This window comes from Saccopteryx leptura, chromosome 6 (assembly GCF_036850995.1).
Source record: "Saccopteryx leptura isolate mSacLep1 chromosome 6, mSacLep1_pri_phased_curated, whole genome shotgun sequence".
In the NCBI taxonomy this organism is placed as follows: domain Eukaryota; kingdom Metazoa; phylum Chordata; class Mammalia; order Chiroptera; family Emballonuridae; genus Saccopteryx; species Saccopteryx leptura.
Genome location: NC_089508.1, coordinates 144,066,195 through 144,086,031, shown reverse-complemented (window position 1 = coordinate 144,086,031; position 19,837 = coordinate 144,066,195). Strand labels below are relative to the sequence as shown.

The following is a 19,837-nucleotide window of genomic DNA, read 5'->3' as shown; positions in this document are numbered from 1 at the left end:
GACTGCCAATGCATAAGCAAATTTAAAAAGTAGTAATTTACATACATTTTAAAATTAGGGTAATTTGACTTCTGTAATCCTATTGACAAGAAGGCCTCAATACTCGGTCATTTGGAGAATCTTAAAAGGCTCATTCAATTACTCAATGATGCAGTCCCATCGCTTTAATGTGCTGTGGATTAGACTACCTATATTACCTAAATAGCATCTTCAAGACATGGACTGATATCTCCCTCCACAACATTTCTAAAGGTGGTAGAAGTTTCCCTTAGAAGTTTGGTCATATCTATAACGCACAATGTGTGTAAACTAAAATTCCCTCTCTTGTCATTTCTCATGACAAGATAACCTGCAGCTCATAGGAATTAAGACTAAGGAATGATGTCCAACTCTTTGCATTCTTCAATTTAGCAGCTGTACTATTTTGACTCTTAACTCCCTAAGCCTCAGTTTTTATAAAGAAAGTTTATGGCAACACTGAAATGCCCATTCATTTACACATTTTTTATGACTGTTTTGAGAGAGACTACATGACCTACAAAGTCATGCAGACCTAAAATATTTACTATTTGGACATTTAGAGAAAAAAATTTTCTAGCCTTTGACATAAACTGTCATAAAGGGTTGTCATGAAGACTGAATGAGATGTTATAAAAGGTATTCATACAACTAAGCAACCACTAGACATCATGGGATACTAACAGTAAAAGCTGTAAAAATCACTGTGATCTTATTCCCTAAAATTTAGAGACATCTTTATATAGCCTACCCACATCAGGAGCAGACTGCCCAGGAAGTCCCGCCTTGGGATCAGTGACGGAGGTGGCCGAGGTGGTGTGAGGGCAGTGTGATGTGCAGCTGTTGGTGCCGGGCGGTGAGCCCAGTGGACCCCAGACAGCAGCTGCCACAACTCATCGTTTCAAGTAACTGATACTCTGCCATTTCTTGATGGAGGATCTCCTGGTCACAGGAGAGTGGCACATGCATATTCATCATTGGCCCCACTCCATACTGTGGTCAGAAACTGGAGGAAGATTGGGGAGGGGAATTATGCCAGAGGACCAGAGTGGAGCCCATGTCCATTCTCCCTGGAAGTAACTGCTTTCCCAGGATGTCTTCTGCTTGTCCAGAATAGGAAATAAGAGAAGTGCAGTCTTGTACATAAAAATTTCATATGTGAATTTAATGTAAAAAAATCTAGAATAAAAATGTAAAATAATAAAATGCATGTAAAGCTGGTATTTTATCTTAGAACTAGCACTGCTAGGCCCATATTAGCATATTTGCAAATAAATTTTAGTCAACACCAAATGTCACAATGGTTGCCATAAATCTTTCAAGCCATCTTCACAAAATTATCTTAAAAGATTAAAGGAGTTTACCCTGTGGGGGTAATTTACAGAAACAAACCACTGCCTCTGCTCTGCTCTTATCTAGGCCTTGGACATTTCACTCTGTCAATCTGCACTTCACTGCCTTGCATGGCAAAGACAGCTGTTAAGAATCTGCAAAATTAAAACAGCATAATCCATGACTCCAAACTATTTTCTGCTGGATGCCAGTGGGTTTTTGTTGGTCACCCCTGACTTGAGTCCATAGCAAGAGAAGAACATTATCACCCAGAGGAAACCCCGAATTAACAAATGGTTTACACATCGAAACAGAATTAGTAAATCATACATACTCACAGGTGTAAAATCCTCAATGCTCATTCCCAAAACCGTCCTACCAGATCATCTCATTGTTTTTATTTAAAACAAGGGGCCTTTCTTTGGCTGTGGCAGCTCATTAAATGCCACACAAGAGACATTAATAAACAGGCAGGGTCACTGCTGTAAAGGAGCTTACCATCTAAGACAGAGAAGGCTGTCACTGGTGAAAATGAAGAGACATTCCCAAGTGGGCAGACATCATTAAGGACCAGTCAAGCCTGACCTGTGGTGGCACAGTGGACAGAGCATCAACCTGAAATGCTGAGGTTGCTGGTTCAAAACCCTGGGCTTGCCCAGTCAAGGCACATATGACAAACAATCAATGAACTAAAGTGAAGCCACTATGAGTTGATACTTCTTGTTCCACCTGCCTCCTCTCTCTGAAAAGTCAATAAATAAAATCTTTTAAAAAAAAAAGGCCAGCCAAAATGCTTTTAGAGTTTTTAATTCATCCAAACTAATATTCAAGTTGATTAAAAGCCCTTAACCATCTGCTTCTTCAAAAGACAGAGGTGCTGCCTGACCTGTAGTGGCACAGTGGGATAAAGCGTCGACCTGGAACACTGAGGTCGCCGGTTCGAAACCTTGGGCTTGCCCGGTCAAGGCACATATGGGAGTCGAAGCTTCCTGCTCCTCCCCCTTCTCTCTCTCTCTGTCTCTCTCTCTCACTGCTCTCTCTCTAAAAAATCAATAAATAAAATATTTAAAAAAAAAAAAAAGACAGAGGTGCTGCCTGATTATATTCAACTGCAAGATTCTCCACAGTGCGATCCTTCACCCCGGCCACTGGAGTGGCATTCACAGGGCCTAGCCTGGCAGCTCATCCAAGCTTCCCTTTGCTCAGCATGCGGAAATATCAGCAACCACACCATTTCCAAGTAAAAAGACACCTGCACAGGCTTGAACAAAATGCACTCCCTTAAGTTCCCAAGTGACAACAATTACACTGGAGAAAGGCAGCCAAGTTGGAGTCACTGTGATTACAACTGAAGACAGTAATCAACTGATTAAATTAACAACTTCATAAATTACCCAGGGAATAAAATGAACACTCTCCCCAACTCCCAGTATTTCTGTGTTTTCTAAGTTAATGATTTATATATGCATGCTCTTTTGGTACACCAAGTAGACACTGATGAATATAGATATATGACATGTGAACACAGTTCTGGAGGCTAGAACTCCAAAGTGAAGGTGTCAGCAGGGTTCGTTCCTTCTGAGGCTGTGAGGGAGAACCTGCCCCAGCCTCTCCCTGGCTCCGGTGGTTTGTTGGTGATCTTTGGCATTCTTACGTCTGTAATCTCTGCCTTCATCTCCACATGGCTTTCTCCTGCTATGCCTCCAAATTTCCTCTTTTTATGAAGACATTAGTTATAGTGAATTAGGCCCCCCTATAACGACTTCATTTTAATTGTAAACACCTTTTCTCCAAATATCAAATATTCTGAGATACTAGGGGTTAAAATTTCAACATAAATTTGGGGGGGGGCACTATTGACCTTTAACACATGCCTATTTCTAATGTTCTGTGTCTAGACCCAGGTTAATGATGACTAATACTTTTCAGCTTTATTGAGGTATAACTGACAAAATCATAACATATTTAAATGTTCATTGTGGTGATTTGATACACGTATACATTGTGAAAAGATTTCTCCTATCTAGTTATTTAACATACCATCACCTCTTTGGAGGTGCTGAGAACATTTGCCTTCTATGCTCTTGGCAATTTAATTATAAAATAGTGCTATAAATTATAATCACCTTATAGATCCTCACACCTTATTCATCTTTTAACTGAAAATCTGTAACTTTTTACCAGCCTCTCCCTATTTCCTCATTCCTCAGCCCCGGCAACGACTTTTCTACTGTTTCTACACGTTTGACTTTTCTTTTTAGATTTCACATATCATTAATACCGTGCATTACTGGTCTTTCTCTATGCCCTTCAGGTTCATTCATGTTGCTGCAAATATACAGATACAAGAAACATCTTTATCCATGTATCTGTTGATGGATACTTAGAATGCTCTCACATCATGACTATTGTGAATAATCCTGTAATGAACATGGGAGTGCAGATGTCTCTTAAATATCCTGTTTTTATTTCCTTTGGCTACATATTCAGAAGTGGAATTGCTGGATTAGTAGTTTGTTTTTAATGTTTTCCAAAGTGGTTATGCAACAGCTACTATTTTTAAGTGCCTATCTCTTCTCTGAGATGCAGAGGAACAGAATAAACACAATGATATATACACAAACCTGCTCACAAGCCTCACTGCATATGTTTCTCTTTATGTAAAATCTCTAAGCACACGCAATTTGTGAACTTGATTAATTTCATGTATTAAAAGGGTTTCATGCTCTTTTAGCTTGTGGGGTTGCTAGTTAGTTGTGACTGTCACAAAAAGAATTACTGATTGTCCTCTATAAAATATAAATAGTTTGATATGGCTTGAAATAATTAGATTTCAAGAGACTGTTACTGACTTTGAATACATTTGGAAGAAAGTATTTGCTGAATTTACAAACTTTTTAATCATATCAACTCATCTGATTTTCACATTAATATCATCATTGGTTGACAGCTAAGAATATAGTTTGTGTTTTGAAAACAGTCCCACCATGCAGCATCAAAAAGGGTATCAATCTATTTGCAGCATGAGACCATTTATTCAAAATTAAGTAGATATAGTTGTTGCTAAGGATGTATGATACCTATATATCTCTGAAACAAATTTGGCAGAATAACGTGAAAAACTGGCAGGTCCATTCTACTAATAAGAACATAAATTGATGTTGCTTTCATCATTTTCATTTTTATCATTTGTCATAATGACAAACTCTTGTGAGGTAGGGTTGGATGGTGAGAAAATTTATGTCTTTTACCTTATTTCTAGGAAGAGAAGTATGCTATTTTCCAAAGCTTATACATATACTGAGGTTTCTTAGTCTATGCAGCATACAACAGTACTTCTCAAAATGTAATTAATTATAAATTTCATGTACATTTTTTACTCCAAGTGTCTCTGAAACATGGCACCACTGCCTTGAACCCAACTACTATAGCCTATTAACTAGCTGGGAAAGGCTATAAGCTCACATCTTAGAATATAAAGAAAACTACAGAGCCCTGGCCAGATAGCTCAGTTAGTTAGAGCAACATCCTGAAGCACAGAGGTTGCCGGTTCTATTCCCAGTCAGGGCACATACAGGAGAAGCAACCATCTGCTTCTCCACCCCTCCCCCTTCTCTTTCTCTTTCTCTTTCTCTCTCTCTCTCTCTCTCTCTCTCTCTCTCTCTCCCTTCCTCTCTCACTAAAATGAATAAATAAAAAAGTTTTTTTAAAGGAGAAAACAGATAGTACTTATTGACCAACCAAATGGTGAGAAAATTTTATTTCTTAAAGCTGCACCACAAGTGTTTTTGAGACTGGTTTAACACACCAGCCTTTACACCAGGTGTCCCCAAACTACGGCCCCTCGGGCCGCATGCGACCCCCTGAGGCCATTTATCCAGCCCCTGCCGCACTTCCAGAAGGGGCACCTCTTTCATTGGTGGTCAGTGAGAGGAGCACATTGACCATCTTATTAGCCAAAAGCAGGCCCATAGTTCCCATTGAAGTACTGGTCAGTTTGTTGATTTAAATTTACTTGTTCTTTATTTTAAATATCCCGTTTTGTTTTTTTACTTTAAAATAAGATATGTGCAGTGTGCATAGAGATTTGTTCATAGTCTTTTTTGTAGTCCAGCCCTCCAATGGTCTGAGGGACAGTGAACTGGCCCCCTGTGTAAAAAGTTTGGGGGCCCCTGCTTTACACTTTTCATTTCAGTCCTTCTGGTCTCACTTCTGGTTTCTTCAAATTCAGGTAGTAGAAAGCAATCTCAGAAAGTACTCAACTCCATCAGTGTGCAGCCACGGGGAGACCTCTGAGGGAAACGACAAGCACCAGCTTCAAACAGTGCAGGAAAAGGAAAGCCCTGTGCAAATCCAGAATCATCTGCCATGAGCAAAGGTAGACAATTACAGAGGGATTCTGTAATTTCGGGACACATATATGTCATTTAGGACTCCACAGCAGCAATTTAAAAAATGGCACCCTTTTGAATTAAATGATTTAACCTGCCTGCTCAAGTCAGGAAGCAAATTACAATCATACAAAATCCAAGCATAAAATTATAAATGTTTGATTTCCATTGGTCTAGATCAGGGGTCCCCAAACTACGGCTCGCAAGCACCATGCGGCCCACTGAGGCCATTTATCTGGCCCCACCGCACTTCTAGAAGGGGCATATCTTTCATTAGTGGTCAGTGAGAGGAGCACATTGACCATCTCATTAGCCAAAAGCAGGCCCATAGTTCCCATTGAAATACTGGTCAGTTCGTTGATTTAAATTTACTTATTCTTTATTTTAAATATTGTATTTGTTCCAGTTTTGTTTTTTTACTTTAAAATAAGATATGTGCAGTGTGCATAGGGATTGATTCATACTTTTTTTTTTTTTCATTTTTCCGAAGCTGGAAACGGGGAGGCAGTCAGACAGACTCCCCGCATGCGCCCAACCGGGATCCACCCGGCATGCCCACCAGGGGGCGATGTTCTGCCCCTCTGGGGCATTGCTCTGTTGCATCCAGAGCCATTCTAGCGCCTGAGGAAGAGGCCACAGAGCCATCCCCAGCGCCCGGGCCAACTTTGCTCCAATGGAGCCTCGGCTGCGGGAGGGGAAGAGAGAGACAGAGAGGAAGGAGAGGGGGAGGGGTGGAGAAGTAGATGGGCGCTTCTCCTGTGTGCCCTGGCTGGGAATCGAACGCGGGCCTCCTGCACACCAGGCCGACGCTCTACCGCTGAGATAACCGGCCAGGGCCTATTCATAGTTTTTTTTTATAGCCCGGTCCTCCAACAGTCTGAGGGACAGTGAACTGGCCCCCTGAGTAAAAAGTTTGGGGACCCCTGGTCTAGATGTTGTCTATGTCTTCAAACCAGGGCTAAGGACCAAATTTCCCACTTTTTTCCAAACAAAAGATCCACTTGACATTCGGCAATGTTTAAGTATGCAGTCATTCATTCCTGTATTCACTCGTGCATCAGATAAGGGGCCTCTTAAAAACACAGAACATGCATAATAAGAAGAATTACACTCAGGCTTCTCATGGAACAGAGCAAGGACTGGGTTTCCACAGCCAGAAGCCTGGGAAACTTAACCAAAATCTATTATAAGCAAGGCCAAAAATGTCTGGATTACCTGGATGGCTGTTATCTGCTTCTCTTTACCATGACAGACTTGGCCTCTCAATGTTCTCTAGAGGAAATATCAGATATTTTCATAAAATTGAGGTCATTCTCTTCATTTACTACCTGTTAATCTCTTTACTGATTTTTCTTTAGCCGTATTTGCTTGGGTTTCACTTGGTATCTATTATGCTGTGCTCTTTCAGTAGACAGACTAATCTCTCTACTTAGATACCCCCGAAAAGTTCCTGGATTGAACTCTGAAACATTATAGGAGCTCACTCATTATATAATCCTTGCGCAGGCCCTGGTCAGATGGCTCAGTGGTAGAGTGTTGGCCTGGCGTGCAGGAGTCCTGGGATCGATTCCCAGCCAGGGTACACAGGAGAAGCACCCATCTGCTTCTCCACTCCTCCCCCCTCCTTCCTCTCTGTCTCTCTCTTCCCCTCCTGCAGCCGAAGCTCCATTGGAGCAAAGTTGGCCCGGGCGCTGAGGATGGCTCTATGGCCTCTGACTCAGATGCTAGAATGGCTCTGGTTGCAACAGAGTGACGCCCCAGATGGGCAGAGCATCACCCCCTGGTGGACATGCCGGGTGGATCCCAGTGGGGCACATGCCGGAGTCTGACTGCCTCCCCGTTTCCAACTTCAGAAAAAAAAAAAATCCTTGCACAAAGCAAAGAATCCTGTTTAATATTAATAATCACCCCAAATATGTTTGGCAAGTCCATGTTTTCTTATGACTAATTTTCTCAAGGTAGGGCCCTCTATATATAAAGGAACAAAATAGGTTGAAAGAAGAGATCATTTGATTAAGAATATAAATTTTGGCCCTGGCTGGTTGGCTCAGTGGTAGAGCGTTGGCCTGGCGTGCAGGAGTCCCGGGTTCGATTCCTGGCCAGGGCACACAGGCGAAGCGCCCACCTGCTTCTCCACTCCTCCCCCTATCCTTCCTCTCTGTCTCTCTCTTCCCTTCCCGCAGCCGAGGCTCCATTGGAACAAAGTTGGCCCAGGCGCTGAGGATGGCTCTATGGCCTCTGACTCAGATGCTAGAATGGCTCTGGTTGCAACAGAGTGACGCCCCAGATGGGCAGAGCATCGCCCCCTGGTGGACATGCCAGGTGGATCCCGGTGGGGCGCGTGCCGGAGTCTGACTGCCAACTTCAGAAAAAAAAAAAATCCTTGCACAAAGCAAAGAATCCTGTTTAATATTAATAATCACCCCAAATATGTTTGGCAAGTTCATGTTTTCATATGACTAATTTTTTCAAGGTAGGGCCCTCTATATATAAAGGAACAAAATAGGTTGAAAGAAGAGATCATTTGATTAAGAATATAAATTTTGGCCCTGGCTGATTGGTTGGTAGAGCGTCGGCCTGGCGTGCAGGAGTCCCGGGTTCAATTCCCAGCCAGGGCACATAGGAGAAGCGCCCATCTGCTTCTCCACTCCTCCCCCTCTCCTTCCTCTCTGTCTCTCTCTTCCCCTCCCACAGCCAAGGCTCCATTGGAGCAAAGATGGCCTGGCGCCGAGGATGGCTCTGTGGCCTCTGCCTCAGGTGCTAGAATGGCTCTGGTTGCAGCAGAGCAACGCCCCAGATGGGCAGAGCATTGCCCCCTGGTGGGCATGCAGGGTGGATCCTGGTCGGGCGCATGCGGGACTCTGTCTGACTGCCTCCCTGTTTCCAGCTTCAGAAAAATACAAAAAAAAAAAAAGAATATAAATTTTATGCTGAAATAACTTTAGCTTTAAGTCTTAGTAAATTCTCTATTATCATATTTTATTTTTGAAACATGGCTTGAGTTATTTCCATTTTATGATGTCAAGTTACATCAATGAGCTAACATACTACAAAAATTCTCTTTAAAATGCTTCGTACTAAATGCTATAAAACGGAGACTATTCTCCATTAGCTAAGCAATTACCACAAACATTTTTACTCTCCTCTTTCTCTTTCTTTCAGATTTTAAGTAATTACCTTCACAATGCTGTGTTCTTCACTCTCTCATTATTTAAAATCCCTTTAGCTCTTCCTGCCTTCACCAGGATGTCACAGATCTCATTACCCACCTGAGCCTCCCTCCATCTGAATCCTCCACACTCCCTGATTTCTACTTTTCCAATCCAGTCCTACCAATCAATCTGACCATGAACTCACTCCCTGCTGTTTAATGAGTCCCTTCATAGTTCTAGGACAGCAATAAACCCCTGATATATTTTACCTTCCACTTAATTTTGCAACTAAGTAACTGTTACTAGCTATGTAATTTAAAAAACCCTATTCCAACTATTAAAATGCAAGTTACCTTAAAATTTGTGAGACATGCAAAGCGTATATCACAATTTATGTAAAATACAACATGTAATAGAAATTAATATAATCAATTCTGAATAAATTCACTTTTGTTTACATTACATAATTAATAGTATTAATTATATCTAAATTTCTACTTTACTGCTTTGTTCATGTAGAAATTTTTTGTCATGTCAAGATTATTTCCCTAAAAGTAGAAATAGTCATTTGAATGTATTAAATGCATATAAAAAATGGCTTTAGCAATCATGCACTAACATCAGAACAAAAGACTATTGCCATCAAGTCATTTAAGTGGTCAAAAATACCAAAGAAAAATTTTCCAATTGTAGTTTTATCCCTAGGAAGCATTTCAAATTATCTAAAATTATTTTTCATTTATTTTACACTCCAGTAACCTCAACCCCCCAGTAACTATTTATTATTCTAGTTGTACACTCAGCTAACTTTTTTCTGAAATGTTTTAAATCGGATGCTGCATATACCAAGTTGCATGGGGAACCGTGAGGCATATCAAAACACTTCAATAGCAGATATAATAGTGCTGTATCCCCACTAGAAGCAGAAAGCTGAAATCACTCTTCTTAAATGTAGTCATAGAGGAGAAAACACTGGTTAGTCCATGTTTTCGACAGATCTATCTGTCACATACCAAAACAATCTGTGATCAATATCAAAACACTGCAGTGGTATTTCCCAAGGGAAGCTGATTAGGTATTTCTGTATTTGTCAGACTAGACACCAGAGGCTTTCGAAAGCAGACCAGTCAGAAGATTTGCAATGCAATTAGGACTGCGAGTGCATCTGAGTGCATGCCAGCTGCAGGGGCCTCCGCTCCGTCTTCACAGGCCAATGTCTCCCTGCAGTGCACAGCATCAAACTGCACTTCCTCTCATTTGAAAACTTTCCTCAGTTAACTAGATGTTTACCAAGTGCCTTGCTTGGGCACTCAACATTTCGGGGACGTCATCCAGTTCTATATACGTTGTTCCAACACCATCTGTCACTTACGCTTCCACAGATTCAAAAATTTCCATTCAAACTAATCTAGTCGGCACTCAAACTGAAGCCATAATTCAAATTTCGACATGAAGCTTGAATTCCTTTTCAGTGTTCTTCAACTTTGACCCAGCTCCCCCCCCCCCCCACCTTCCTGCACTGAAAAGGGCCAAGACAACAGCCCAGCAAGTGGGGCAGGCAAACAGGCCTCCTTTGTTCACTTTGTCCCCGCAGCTCTATTGAGGTGAGGGCTGAAAGCACACAGGCTCTGTAAGACGGCCGCACCGCTGGGCTCGGCTTGGCTCGCAGGCCACCCCTTAAAACTCCAGGAGGAAACTCTTTCCACAGCCCATTTTTACCTTCAGGCTTATGTAATGGAACATCAGTACCTGCCCTTTCCCTTGACAGAGAATATGTGACTGGCGTTTTACAAGAGTTGTAATGTTTGTCAAAAATGTACGCTGTAAAATCATACCATTCAAATGCCAAGGGCATCTAAAAGTGGCATGAAAGTAGCTTTAATGCTGAAATTTGGAGAAAAGATCACTACACACTAAATACATGTACTGAATTTTTTGAATTCTCTCAGCCCACTTGAGAAAGATAAATCAAATTCATTGCATATTACACAGTAAAAGACCTCCTACAGGATTCTCTCCGATTGCCCTGGGAATATACTTTTCTGGTTACAGTGGGTTTTGAACCAATATAGCATGCACATCATAAAATGTAAGTATACATATCTATACACGTCCAAAATACTTGTTCCAGCCCTTCCTATCAACATTTAGTAAGAATTTTGAAAGGATCGTTTCCATCTGACAGTAACTGTCATTTTCATTCTCACCTCAATTCAGCAATGCTTTATGTAGTACAGAGCAGTACCGAGAAAATCAGAAAGCACAAAAGACAAGCTAAAATTGATCTGTCATTCCTGTTTTTATTTATATTTTTAATATATATTTTTTATTAATTTTAATGCAGTGACATTGATAAATCAGGATACATATGTTCAGAGAAAACATCTTCAGATTATTTTGACATTTGATTATGTTGCATACCCCTCACCCAAAGTCAAATTGTCTTCTGTCACCTTCTATCTGGTTTTCTTTGTGACCTTCCCCTTCCCCACTCCCTCTCTCTCCCTCCTCGCCCCTCCCCCTTACCATCACACTTTTGTCCTTGTCTCTGAGTCTCATTTTTATGTCCCATCTATGTATGGATTCATATAGTACTTAAGTTTCTTTCTGATTTACTTATTTCACTCCGTATAATGTTATCAAGTTCCATCCATGTTGTTGTAAATGATCCGATGTCATCATTTCTTATGGCTGAGTAGTATTCCATAGTATATATGTACCAAAGCTTTTTAATCCACTCATCCACTGACGGACACTTGGGCTGTTTCCAGATCTTCACTATTATGAACAATGCTGCCACAAACATGAGGGTGCATTTCTCCTTTTGGAACAGTGCTATGGTGTTCTTAGGGTATATTCCTAAAAGTGGGATAGCTGGGTCAAAAGGCAGTTCGATTTTTAATTTTTTGAGGAATCTCCGTACTGTTTTCCACAGTGGCTGCACCAGTCTGTATTCCCACCAGCAGTGCAGGAGGGTTCCCATTTCTCCACATCCTCGCCAGCACTTAATCTGTGTTGTTTTGTTGATGAGCGCCATTCTGACTGGTGTGAGGTGATATCTCATTGTGGTTTTAATTTGCATTTCTCTAATGATTAGTGATGTTGAGCATTTTTTCATATGCCTGTTGGCCATCTGTATGTCCTCTTTGGAGAAGTGTCTATTCATTTCTTTTGCCCATTTTTGGATTGGATTGTTTGTCTTCCTGGTATTGAGTTTAACAAGTTCTTTATAAATTTTGGTTATTAACCCCTTATCAGATGTATTGTCAAATATATTCTCCCATTGTGTAGTTTGTCTTTTTATTCTGTTCTTATTGTCTTTAGCTGAGCAAAAGCTTTTTAGTTTGATATAGTCCCATTTGTTTATCCTGTCTTTTATTTCACTTGCCCGTGGAGATACATCAGCAAACATATTGCTGCAAGAGATGTCGAAGAGTTTACTGCCTATGTTTTTTTCTAAGATACTATGGTTTTACGGCTTACATTTAAATTTTTTTTATCCATTTTGAGTTTATTTTTGTGATTGGCGTAAGTTACTGGTCTAGTTTCATTTTTTTTTTTTTTTTTTGCAGGAAGCTGTCCAATTTTCCCAACACTATTTGCTAAAGAGGCTGTCTTTACTCCAATATATGCTCTTACCTCCTTTGTCAAATATCAGTTGTCCATACCACCCTTCTCCCTCTCTTCCTCTCTTGCAGCCAATGGTTCAATTGGTTAGAGCAACACCAGGTGCTGAGGATAACTTGGTCGGTCCAAGCATTGTCCTCAAGTGCTAAATATAGCTCAGTTGATTCGAGCATCGGCCCTAGACAGGGATTGCTGGGTGGATCCCAGTCGGAGTACATGCCAGAGTCTATCTCACTATCTCCCCTCCTCTCACTTAAAAAAAAGTAACAATTATAACTCTTGACACCCAACAGGATGGCTATTATCAAGAACGGAGAACATTAGTGTCGGAGATAATGTGGATAAATCGGCCCTCGTGCACTCTTGATGGCAATGTAATATTGTGTAGCTTCTATGGAAAACAATATGGTGGTTCCTCAAAATATTAAAATAGAATTACCATATGATCTAGCAATCCTACTTCTGGCTACATGGACAAAAGAGTTGAAAGCAGTGACTCAAAAAAATATTTGTACACCATGTTCATAGTAACATGGTTCACAATACTCCAAATGTGGAAACAACCCAACTGTCCACTGACATATTAATAAAATTTTTAAAGTGGTATTTAAGCTCTTGCTCGGTAGCTCAGTTGGTTAGAGAATTGTCCCAGTATGCCAAGGTTGTGAATTTGATCCGAGGTCAGGGCACACACAAAAATCAGCCATAGAATGCATAAATAAGTGGAACAACAAATCAATGTTTCTCTCTGTGTGTGTCTCTCTCTGTAAAATAACAATAAAAAATTTTTAAGGTGGTATGTATATACAATGAAATATTATTCAGCTTTAAAAAGAAAGGAAATTCTGACACATGAATAAGCCTTGAAGACATTACACTAAGTAAAATAAGCCAGTTATAAAAGAACAGATACTATATGATTTCACTCATATCAGTTACTTAAAGTAGTTTAATTCATAGAGACAGAAAGTAGAAAGATTCTTTCCAGGGTTTAGGGGGGAAGGGAATGGGAAGTTAGTGTTTAGTGGGCATACAGTTCCAGTTTGGAAAGGTGAGAAGAGTTCTGGAGAGGGACAGTGGTGATGGTTACATACAATGTAAAGTATGCAATGCCACTAAACTATATGGTTAAAAATGGTTAAAACAGTACATTTTGTTATATATATTTAACCACAATAAAAAAGTAAGTTGGCAAAAACATCATATTTTCTATAAATATATTGCATCTGTTCCTCCATTTAAAGACAACTTGATATTGAAAGTTATTGTTACTAAAACTGGAGGCAGAGCCATTTCCACATCCTTATTCACATTGTGAGAGAAAAAATAAACATTTATCAGTTCATTTTGGAACACTTTCCTAGCCTTAGAAAATTCAGCCTCTGATGCCAATAAAAGAGTCTGTAAAACTAAAGGGCCTTTGGTTTGCCTAGGTGGACAAAGGGTTAAATAAAAGAAGCCACGAGATTCTTATGCCTGGCATTGCTAGATGCTAGGAGATCCCTACTATCTCCTCTATCCTCATCTGGCAGGAAAGCCAGGGCTCCTTCAGGTGGGAAAGCATGAAACAAAGGTAATACATCTGTCCTGGCCAGTGGTGCAGTGGATAGAGCGTTGGCCCAGAGTGCCAAGGCCGCTGGTTTGATCTCAGTTGCTGGCTTGATCCCAGGGTTGTCTGTTCGATCCTGAGGGCACTGGCTTAACAGCGTGATTCCCAGGGTCCAGCTTGATCCGAAGGTCATTGGTTGGAGCCCCAGTCAGGGCACACATGAGAAGCAATCAACAGGTGCACAACTAAATGTAACAACAAATTGATGCTCCTCTCTCTCTTTCCCCCACTCCTCCCCACTCCCTCTCTTTCCCTCCCTCTCTCTTTCTATCTCCTTTCCTCTCTCTCAAAAAAAGGGGTGGGGGGATACATCTAAATGCATTCATTTCAAATCATTTTCCTCTTCGTCAATCATCTCAACAGTTGAAGGCTAACCGCACAAAACTTCCTAGAGAAAAAGAACTCTAAGCCCTGGCCGGTTGGCTCAGTGGTAGAGCGTCGGCCTGGCATGCAGGAGTCCCGGGTTTGATTCCTGGCCAGGGCACACAGGAAAGGCGCCCATCTGCTTCTCCACCCCTCCCCCTCTCCTTCCTCTCTGTTTCTCTCTTCCCCTCCTGCAGCCAAGGCTCCATTGGAGCAAAGTTGGCCAGGGCGCTGAGGATGCCTCCATGGCCTCTGCCTCAGGCACTAGAATGGCCCTGGTTGCAATAGAGCAACGCCCAGATGGGCAGAGCATCGCCCCCTGGTGGGCATGCCGGGTGGATCCCGGTCGGGTGCATGCAGAAGTGTCTGACTGCCTCCCCATTTCCAACTTCAGAAAAATACAAAAAAAAAAAAAGAGAGAGAGAGAAAAAAAGAACTCCATATTCTTGTTAAAATGTTATTGGTTACCATATTTTTCAAATGGAAATTGTTCTTTAAAATGAAGGTAGGACTCCAAAGGCTGCTGACAGAGGCAACAAATCAAAACTCCTATGGGCTGCACTGTGTCCCCTCCAAATTCATATGTTGAAGTTCTAACACCAGTGTGACTGTGTTTGGAGACAGGGCTTTCAGGAGGTAATTTAGATTAAATAAGGTGGCTCTGCCCAGTTAGCTCAGTCGATTAAGAGGTTTGTCCGGAAATGACAAGGTTGTGGGTTCAATTCCCGGTTAGGGCGCACATGTCAGGGCGTACACATCAGGGTGCACACAAGAAGCAACCAATAAGTGTGTGACTGAGTGGAACAGTAAATGAATGCTTCCCTTCCCCCTCCCCCTCTCTCCTTTCCTCTCTCTGTCTCTCTAAAAAAATCAATAAATTTAAAAAAATATTAAGTGAGTTATCCCAAAGCCCAGAGGTTGCCAGTTTGATCCACAGTCAGGGCACATATAGGAATAGCCTGATGTCTCTCTGTCTCTCTCTCCCTGCCTTTCTCTAAAAAAGATTTTTTTAAAGATTGAATAAGTAATAAGGGTGAATCTTAATCCAACAGGATCAGTGGCCTTACAGGGGAGGGGGCAGTCTCTCTCACTAAGGAAAGCATATACGATCATGCACACAAGGAGAAGACAGTAATCTGTAAGCCAGGAATCCAATCATGCTGTCACCCTGACTTCTGACTTCCAGACTCCAGAAATATAAGTAAATAAATGCCTGTTCTTTATACCACCCAATCTATGGTATTTCATTATGGCAGCCTGAGCTGACTAGGACAAGTACTGTGATTTCATAATGAAAGTATGAGGAAAAAAGCATAGGCATCTCAGTGGTAACTCTTAGGATGAGTGATGACTGGTAGGGGCCACAGGAGGGCTTTCTCCGATGTTCATAATGTTCCGATCTTCATAATGTTCCATTCCTTGTTTTGAGCACTAGTCCAGTGTGTTCAGTTTGTGCAAGTTCATTAACCTGTACATATACAGTATGTGAAAAACGAATCTGTGTGTGGAAGTATGTAGCACAAAATTAGAATTAATTCTCAGAAGACAGGAATTGCTTTGCTCATTATTGTCTCCTCAGTGCCTAGAACAGTAGGCCATGCACCCAGTAAACAAGAATGAATGAATTAATCTCTTTATCAGAAAAGCTTCCTGTGAGGTTCTATTAAATAACTTCTTTGAGGCCCCCACCAGGAAGCTCAGCTGATTAGAGCATCATCCCCATACACCAAGGTTGTGGTTTGATTCCCATTCAGGACACAAACAAGAGTCAACCAATGAGTGCATGGATGGGTGGAACAACAAATTGATGTTTCTCTCCCTTTCTCCTTCTCTCTCTCTCGCTCCCACCCTCCCACCCTCCCTCCCTGTCTCTCTAAAATCAATGAGTGAAAAATTAAAAGAAAATAATTCCTTTGTACATACACAACATAGTGTCTTCAGATTTTTTTGTATTCAACTAATTACACAAGGAAAACAACATCAACACCAAAGCATTATTTGAAGTGACTCTTAAAGAAATTTTCTACAGCCCAGGTGTATACATTCTCATGCCTTCTCAGCTTCCTGAAGTGCTCACACCCAGCTAGTGTCACATCGGTCTCACAGAAAGTATCATTTCCAAAGATAACTTGTTTTTCATTTACTGTCACTGATGCAATTATAAAAAGTGATGTGGTGTAAGGGCACTAGCCTACAGTGCAAAGATCTCATCACTACCCTGTATTAGAGGGCTAAGGGACCTCCCTGGGCCCCACTGTACTTCTTTGAGAAACTCAAATGTTAGAGTTCTCTTTCAGCTCTAAACTTCCTGGATTATGTGAAATGTTTAGCAACTTTCCTGTAATAAAGTAAAAGCAGGTTGAAAAAAGACCATGAGTCAGAAGAATTTAGAACTTGTTCTTCCACCTGATCAGTCAATTATAATCATTCTAAAAGCTATTTCAGGAATAGCTGATTTCACTTTAGTTCAAATTCTTGTTTCTGCTAGTCAACATGGAACATATTTTTGTAAATGCACCACACAGTCATATATTGATGACATCAAATGTTTCTAAGATTTTGTACTAGGGTTCTATTCAAATGCAACATGCAATTTGAGGAGTAAATCTTCCGCAACCAAAGGGTCCACAAAAAAGATTCAAGGCTGGGAGCCTGAAATAGAAACATCTGCCAAATGGAAATGTTGCCTTTCTTTAAAAAAAAAAAAAAAGGCAACAAAAGGTTTCTCAAAAATTGTGATGTGCCAGGAACCTCTCAAACTCTGTAATGGCAGTGGGGCTCTAGTCACTAAGACAGTCCAGTGACTGTGACTAGTTGTATTGTGGGTTAACAGCCAAGTACTTAAAAGCTAACAGGAATAAAGGAACTTGTAAAGGAATTCGAGAGTAATAAAAGGCCACAATGCAATTCGCTGAATTACTATATTGCCTGCTACTGTGAGATCTGCAGGGCTTAGAATTAAATGGTTTTAAAATATGTTCCTGATTTTGAACACTGCATGGTTTCAGGCTTCTTCTGAAATAAAAGCTTCCAAAAGGCCACATTTTCACAGTCTTGAATGACAAAGTGTAAGGACAAAAAGCTAACCCTTGCTCCCTCACTTTCTAGCCTTGGGAAAGTTACTTGACTTCTCTAATTCTCCATCTCCCAGTTTTTAAAAATGGGATTGTGGAGGAACTTGAGATGACACATGTAAGGTGCACAACACCCAGAGTATCTGACTGAGGCTCTTCAAAAATTTTTGATTATCATGAACATTAAAGTAGAAAGCATCCAATTGTTGAAACCCATTTCAGTATTTCTGAAAAGTCTCATTTACTCGCGAGGCATTAGTAAAATATTTGGTACCAACCAACCAGCCCAGTCTCCCTAGGTTTGTATTCAGTGGCGAACGTGATCTTCCCAGAAGACCCCGAGGGGGAGCTCCTGGGACTGCAAGAATGCCTTCCGCCCACTACACTTGCCTCTACCTCTTGCAAGAGACAAGGGCAAGAAAGGGCCCCAGCCCCTCGAAACCTGCCTCTTGCGTGTTAACCAAGGGGGACTGGGTCGGAAAAGAATGCTTCCCTCGTAGGACAGACAGCTCCGCCCCGACGGGGCCTCCTGCGAAAGTTGATGGTACGAAAAGGCAGGGGAGATGCGGGTGGCGAAAGAGACGCCACCGCTCAGAGCCACGCCCTCTCTCAGCGCCCGCCGCTGCAGGGTCCGCCTCCGAGCTTGCGGGGGTAGAGCATGCGGCTGCAGACCCGCACGCGGGCGGAGAGACCATCCGAGGGAAGTAAGTGGCGTGCTCTCCAGACCTTCGGACTCAGGGAACTCACCGGCGTCACTTAGTGTACGGTGTACACTGCTCCCTGTCTGCTCCCTCTGCGCGCGGGCGCAGGCGGGTGGGAACGACCGAGCCGGCAATCGGCCAGGGACCAGCACGCTGCCACGCCCACCGCGCGGCGTGGAGGAGCCCGAAGCAGATGGCGCTCGCCCAGCAATGGATGTTCCATAGCCAGCAGTCACTCGCGGCTAGGGACAACCTCCCCGGCCGAAGCTGTTGCCAGATACCGCCTCCGGCACCCTAAGCAGAGAAGGTGCTCTTCTGAGATGGCCCCCAGACCCGGCTAGCCAGCCCCAACAAGTCCCAGCGCACACAGGCTGTGCGGGGCGCCAGGACCCCTGGACCCGCACCTGTAGGGCCACAAAGCCCAGGAAAGCCCCCACCCTGCCGTCCCCCTAGTCTCCCCGACTTCTTTCCAGAGCGGCGAGAGCGGAGGTCGGCCTTCCCCAGAGCTCCAGCGATCCGCGTAGGTGTGAGCGCAGCGGAACAAAGCCCACGCTCAGAAGTGTCCGCGGGGACCGGCACGCGCATACGCCCGAGCGCGCCGGCCCGCCCCTGCGCTCCCCGCCCGGCGGCAGCGCGCGTGACCCCGCCGGGGTCTGTGCTCGGGATCCCAGGGTCCGGCCCAGCAGCACCTCCAGGCCCAACTCTGCAGAGCTCGCTCAGCAGGGTTTCCTGGAACGCATGGGCTCGGGCGCGGAGGCAGAAGTTGGCCACACCGGGAGGCGGAGGGTGGCGCCCGCGGCAGCCGGGGCCGCGGTCCTCAGCGGTGCCCTCACCCGGCCCCCGCGGAGGGCTCAGGGCCTGCGGAGAAGCAGGGAGTTGGCGACAAGGCTTGCCCTGCCAGCCGGGAGAGCGCTCTGCGAAACACAGTAGCCCCGCGCCCTCCACCGCTTCAGTCGTCGCCCTCGTGCAGGACCAAGTGCCACTGCCCGGTGCGCATCGAGCTACTCACTTTCTTAAGCGGCACCCACCACTCAGCTCGGCGCGCTGGCCCGGGAGCCCGGAGCGAATATTTCCTTCGTGACGAAGCTGTTGTCCCTGGCAGCCCCGCTCCCTCTCTGCACCCGCGCGTCTGAGGCTCCGACTGCGGCGCGCGTCAGCCGGCCACCCGGTGAAGCAGCGCCAGCCCCGCGTCCGCGCGCCCCCGCCCGCTGCGCCCCCTCCACTCCCGCACTCCGCGGAGTCCTCCGCCCCTTCCCCTCCCGCCAGCACGCCTCCACCCTGCTGCGGTGGCTGTGGCAGCGAATGGGCTCCGGCCACCAGCGCCTCGAGGGGCTGGGGGCCCCCCTTACCTGCGAGCCACGCCACCACCAAGTAACGTCATTCTCCGAGAGTGGGAGGGGGGGTGGGCGGTTCCGGGGACAAGGATGATTGGGGTTTGGCTACAAAAGCTGTTCCAGAAAATAAATGAGTGGTTTTTAAACGTCACTCTGCTAGGTTTAGATTACTGTGCAACGTCTATGGCCCTTATTTTTCTTCTTTTTCTTTTAAAACGTTTAATTTCTTCGAAACT

The 19,837-nt window shown here is 43.5% G+C and overlaps 1 protein-coding gene across 10 annotated transcripts in view; it reads right to left on the bottom strand.

The window, feature by feature from the left end:
* The window catches only part of NRCAM (neuronal cell adhesion molecule), a 410,223-nt gene extending 390,588 nt beyond the window's left edge, over nt 1-19,635 (bottom strand). For 9 of the 10 annotated variants that reach the window (XM_066344098.1, XM_066344096.1, XM_066344095.1 and 6 more), the window contains exon 1: nt 19,277-19,408. The gene's annotated coding sequence lies outside the window, so the exon portion shown is untranslated. Of the gene's footprint in view, nt 1-19,276; nt 19,409-19,616 lie in introns of those variants that run through there. The other variant, XM_066344097.1, reaches the window with a different exon arrangement.
* Nucleotides 19,636-19,837: the final 202 nt, after the last annotated feature.